The following is a 6,246-nucleotide window of genomic DNA, read 5'->3' as shown; positions in this document are numbered from 1 at the left end:
TTTACACAAGCATTGAATATACAATCCTCTTCTATACATTTTCTGATTTTATTTTTGATGTGAAATATCAACATTTATCCCCCAATGAGCAAATCTATTTTTGTTACAATTCCACATCTTTTTGAATGCAATAATCAGGGGGAGTTGGTATAACTGTGTTAGAAGGAGTAAGCCACGTCTTACAGTGATAAAAAATACATCGCTATCATAAAATAAAATGTTTATTTTTTGGCATCCACATCAAATTAATTGGTGTCAGTAGAAATACACAAGCAATGAAAGAAGATTGTGTGCACTGATTGTTTGAGAAATTCAGACTATTTCTCAATAATCACCTCAAGCAACTCAGTAAAATGTTGGCTAATCGCTCGGTCACTGTAAGTGAGGAAGAATTGCAAATGATGAAAGAAAATGCTGTTCCTAAAAGCACTAAGGACTGCTATTAATCGATGTGAATAGCAAGCAGAATAAGATTATAAGAATTAATATCTGGCCAGCCAATTGTGGTTAACTGAAGTTAATTAAAACACAATAATCATAATTTCCATGAAGGTAATGTGAAAATTTCCATAAAGCACATGGAATTAATTCTACTGTACACACATTGTTGACACAATTAAAAAAAAACATATCAAGAGTCCCCTAATCCCAAATTAAGCCATCTCCCTGTCCTATGATTAACTAAAAAAATTTAATGTAGATATAATCCCAGTCACTGAGGAAGAATAAATACTGTATGTGCAGAATAATAACAAAATTTTAAAAATTAAAAGCAGTATTTTGATGGAAATTTATATTCAATCTTGGCTCTGAGGGAGCTTAAGTTCCAGTGGTGCAAATATCTGCTGTAATATTTGCGATGTTGTAATGTAGACAGTTACAATGACACACACACACACACACACACACACACACACACACAAGATTCTTTCCTGGTGTTGCTGTTGTTTGATATGTCATAGATTTTTCACTTCTCTTTTCATTTACAAACTGCCATTTTATCCACAATTCTCAAGAAGGTAGCTGCCTGATGATGACAACCATAAGAACATTTCTGGTATTTTCTGATATCTTCATAGACTCAGGTCTTCACCTCAAACTGATCTCTGATCAGTGTTCATGTCTGTGTGAGTTTGCTGTTTATGAACCCTGAGCTGCTCCTTACAGACCAGTACACACAGCAGGGGGTCTGAGATCACTCTGATCAAATAGACTGAGAGATGTGACTCCGGTTCATAAAAGTAAAATGGACCATAATTAAATCTGAAGATAAGCACAAGGCCAGCTGTTGTGCAGAAAGTGATAAGTGTGAATGTGGAAACGATCAGCACTGCTGAGCTGGGCTTGATGTGGTCAGATGCAGGAGAGGCTTTGCAAGTGAGTATGCATGTGATGACTAAAATGCAACAAGGCAAAAAGCTAAAAATCACATTGAACCACATATTTATGAACTGCAATCCAAAGACAATCAGCCACAGAATGATGCAGGAAATGGTGGAGCAGAGAGGAGAGAAGACATGAGCAGAGCAGAGCTGGTGTTTGAGAGAAAGCACGCTCTTCAGAGCCACAAGCTGGTGGAGGAAAAGACCACAGATTCTACATGTAATAAATAAATGAATAAAAATCCTGATATCTGTAAAATACACTTCAGTGGAAGAATTGAAAGATCTTGTAGCACTGGACTTTACAAGGCTGTCTATTAAATATGTTGATATAATTGCACTCGCAAGCAGCTCAGCCAAGTCATTGATGATGAGGAGGATGATGAAGGTTGAAATTTGGCCTCCTTGTTTGTGGAGAGTGTAAAGAACATGAAGAGCCCAAATCAAAGCTGGCAGGCTTACACACACACCAGCGATGAGGGAGATGCTGATCATCAGGTCATCATAATAAACAGGAGGGCGAATGGTTGAATACGGTGCCCCAGGATATCTGTGGTTACTTGGGTTATAATAGTCCTCAGAATATCTGACGTCCATGATCACAAGGTGTGAAGTGGTATCGTAGCAGAACAGCCTTGAAAAACAAAATCAAAGTGAGACAGAGTGTGTACTGTGTAGTTTGTGTGTGTGTAAAGTGCAAGGTTTCTACAAGTTTATAACGGCCACTTACTAAAGTCACAGACAGGCCACTGAGATGAAAATCTGCTGAAGCCACGAGAAGGATGCACCACAAGGAAACCTAGATGAAATTGACATGGGAAAAATGCTGCTCTTTGAATTTTACATATTATGTCATGTAAAATTTTACATTACATGCCTTTCCTGGCTGAGTTAAAATAAATAAGTAAATGGACAAATGATTATTAACAAAACTATTATGGTCTACTACAGAAAGCATTAAGGCTTCTACACATTAAAAACTGTTAAAGTCAGTCATCGATGGTTATTTGACATGACACAATGAAACATATTTAAGAAACATTCAGTTCATAACATTTTGGTAAAATGCTATCAAACTGCATTCACACTAACCAGTGAATTAAGTAATATCACATGAAAAAGAGTGCTGTTGTACTGAATATGACACAGCGTGACTGTGATTTCGCTGCAGGTAATCAGCCATGTGAATACTCAGTACAACAGCATTGTTGTGAGTGTGATGTTGCTTTGATAGAACAGTTCTCAAAACAAGAACTTATTATTCAGTTACTTACATTTCAGACACAATATGGCTAAATATTTTGTTTATTTTTGCTACGTCAGCTAAAATAGTTCCCAATGAAGCCACAGCTGGATAGAGAGTTGCAGATTGCCATGAGATGCAAAGAGTGACTAACAGCCCGTAGTGAGTGTATTAACAGTTTCAATGTAAAGATCTTTTGCTATAATTGGAAATGTATGTGGGGAACAGACAAGCTGAGTGACACAAACAGTGAAATGTAACAGTGCTGTTATACTAAATACCAGCATCAATGGAATGGCACTTGTCAAATCAAATTAGCAGACTGAAATAAACTCGATGTTGTTCTTTGTTTCACAGTCAGCAAGATTTGCGACATAATTTCAGAAAATATAAATAAATCCTTTGTCTATAATATTTAGGTTCTCAGAATATTAGATTTGAGTAAATTTGTTCATTAAAATGCAAGGTAAATTGAGGTAAATTGAATCAGTGAAATAATTATTACAAAGCCTAAAATAAGCTTTCATTATAACAAAAATATTGAAAAATATAAAAAATGATTATTTTAAAATTAATTTAAGTAAATATTTATATTCAGAAAAATACAACACATTTTGAATCATGAAAAGTTTGAAGTTTTCTCTTACCTGAATTCAGTGGTGAGTGGTAGAAATTAACACACACTTCCTTTTCTCACTTGCAATTTCCTAGTTAATGTAAGTACATCAACACCATGACTACTATCAGTAACATGAGTTACCTATTTATTTTATTTTTTGAAAGTGCACCAATACGTGCACTCTTAGACACTTGTGTATGTGAAAAATGATTGGCGGTAATAAAGAGAGGGGTATGTGTGTCTGGGTGTATTTAATTTTGCACCGTGTATCTACATGGCTTGTACACAGCTGAAATGCTGCCACACAAAGACCTCCCTTCCAGATGCACACACCTTTTTCTCTGAAGTCATACAGGAATATCTTGCTCCCATACAGTCATCAAACAAAGTGGTATAAAACATGTAACTCTATTAAAAAGAAAAGAGCATAATTTATGTTAAATTTCCTTTGATTCTTCATCAGAGGTCAGTGTCGAAGCACAGCATCACTCCTGACTGGATATTTTTGTTCGTGGATTGTTTCTCAGCTCAGCCATAACACTGAAGATAAAAATCTCAGATTTACTTGTACCAGTGCCACATCCATTAACATTCAAATAACTTGTCAGTGTCACTGCTGTGTTAAGAAATATCCACCATGAAAATAATATCTAGTCAGCTGTGGTGGTTCCTTTCCACTGTTGGACAGGAAGAAGGTGGGTGACAAATACTGCAGAGCAATAGATCCATTACAGTCAGTAACTGTACACTTACAAAACACACCAGGTATAACTGTAAACTGGCGAATGAGTATAATTACAAGGTGTTATATAAAAACTAAGATGTGTTTTACTTGCAATAAAATAGTATTATACAGTGGCCTATTAAATGTATAGTTGCCCAAATTTAGGCTACACTCTCTACTGTCAAGTACAATTTGTTGCTCTGAGCATTTCCTCTCATCTGACAGCATTAGACATCTTAAACCATTGTCGGTGTGGAAGTACTCGACTCTGCCCTTTGCATGGTGGCGCAAAGAGATGAAGCTTATGCTTGAGTGGTGAATGTATATATCACGAGTAAATGGGGTTGTTTCCTTTGCTTAATGCAGGCCAATAATTTGACTCTTCTAAAACACAGTAACATCTTTTCCATGAGCAAGGGATACATTTTCCCACATGTTTGTTCATGAAGTAAGAAGCTACTCACTGCATCAGTTTGGGTGCATATATACAGTGGTGCTTGAAAGTTTGTGAACCCTTTAGAATTTTCTATATTTCTGCATAAATATGACCTAAAACATCATCAGATTTTCACACAAGTCCTAAAGGTAGAGAAAGAGAACCCAGTTAAACAAATGAGACAGAAATATTATACATGCTCGTTTAGTTATTGAAGAAAATGATCCAATATTACATATCTGTGAGTGGCAAAAGTATGTGAACCTTTGCTTTCAGTATCTGGTGTGACCCCCTTGTGCAGCAATAACTGCAACTAAACGTTTCCGGTAACCGTTGATCAGTCCTGCACACCGGCTTGGAGGAATTTTAGCCCATTCCTCCATACAGAACAGCTTCAACTCTGGGATGTTGGTGGGTTTCCTCACATGAACTGCTCACTTCAGGTCCTTCCACAACATTTTGATTGGATTAAAGTCAGGACTTTGACTTGGCCATTCCAAAACATTAACTTTATTCTTCTTTAACCATTCTTTGGTAGAACGACTTGTGTGCTTAGGGCCGTTGTCTTGCTGCATGGCCCACCTTCTCTTGAGATTCAGTTCATGGACAGATGTCCTGACATTTTCCTTTAGAATTCACTGGTATAATTCAGAATTCATTGTTCCATCAATGATGGCAAGCCATCCTGGCCCAGATGCAGCAAAACAGGCCCAAACCATGATACTACCACCACCATGTTTCACAGATGGGATAAGGTTCTTATGCTGGAATGCAGTGTTTTCCTTTCTCCAAACATAACGCTTCTCATTTAAATCAAAAATTCTATTTTGGTCTCATCCGTCCACAAAACATTTGTCCAATAGCTTTCTGGCTTGTCCACATGATCTTTAACAGACTGTAGACAAGCAGAAATGTTCTTTTTGGAGAGCAGTGGCTTTCTCCTTGCAGCCTTGCCATGCACACCATTGTTGTTCAGTGTTTTCCTGATGGTGGACTCATGAACATTAACATTAGCCAATGTGAGAGAGGCCTTCAGTTGCTTAGAAGTTACCCTGGGGTCCTTTGTGACCTCGCCGACTATTACACGCCTTGCTCTTGGAGTGATCTTTGTTGGTCGCCCACTCCTGGGGAGGGTAACAATGGTCTTGAGTTTCCTCCATTTGTACACAGTCTGTCTGTCTGTGGATTGGTGGAGTCCAAACTCTTTAGAGATGGTTTTGTAATGTTTTCCAGCCTGATGAGCATCAGCAACACTTTTTCTGAGGTCCTCAGAAATCTCCTTTGTTCATGCCATGATACACTTCCACAAACATGTGTTGTGAAGATCAGACTTTGATAGATCCCTGTTCTTTAAATAAAACAGGGTGCCCACTCACACCCTGTTGTCATCCCACTGATTGAAAACACCTGACTCTAATTTCACCTTCAAATGAACTGCTAATCCTAGAGGTTCACATACTTTTGCCACTCACAGATATGTAATATTGGATCATTTTCCTCAATAAATAAATGACCAAGTATAATATTTTTGTCTCATTTGTTTAACTGGGTTCTCTTTATCTACCTTTAGGACTTGTGTGAAAATCCGATGATGTTTTAGGTCATATTTATGCAGAAATATAGAAAATTCTAAAGGGTTCACAAACTTTCAAGCACCACTGTATATATATATATATATATATATATATATATATATATATATATATATATATATGTTTGTGTGTGTGTGTGTGTGTGTGTGTGTGTGCGCGCGTAAACAATTCCTGATGCATTATTTTTATGAGTGGAATTTTTCTTTCATTATTCAGAGGCTCCAGCTGGAAGATGGGATAGCATGCTATA

At 37.0% G+C, this 6,246-nt stretch overlaps 1 long non-coding RNA gene across 1 annotated transcript; it reads right to left on the bottom strand.

Moving 5' to 3' along the window:
• Positions 1-254: 254 nt before the first annotated feature.
• LOC132882821 (uncharacterized) lies at positions 255-3,646 on the bottom strand. The gene is made up of 3 exons (XR_009654235.1): positions 3,273-3,646; positions 2,113-2,181; positions 255-2,016 (listed from the first exon to the last, which is right to left on the bottom strand). It is a non-coding gene; the product is annotated as an uncharacterized LOC132882821 (long non-coding RNA).
• Between the last annotated feature and the right edge of the window lie 2,600 nt (positions 3,647-6,246).

The sequence above is a fragment of the Neoarius graeffei genome, chromosome 3, assembly GCF_027579695.1.
Source record: "Neoarius graeffei isolate fNeoGra1 chromosome 3, fNeoGra1.pri, whole genome shotgun sequence".
Lineage (NCBI taxonomy): Eukaryota > Metazoa > Chordata > Actinopteri > Siluriformes > Ariidae > Neoarius > Neoarius graeffei.
This window is presented reverse-complemented; position numbering and strand designations above follow the sequence as displayed.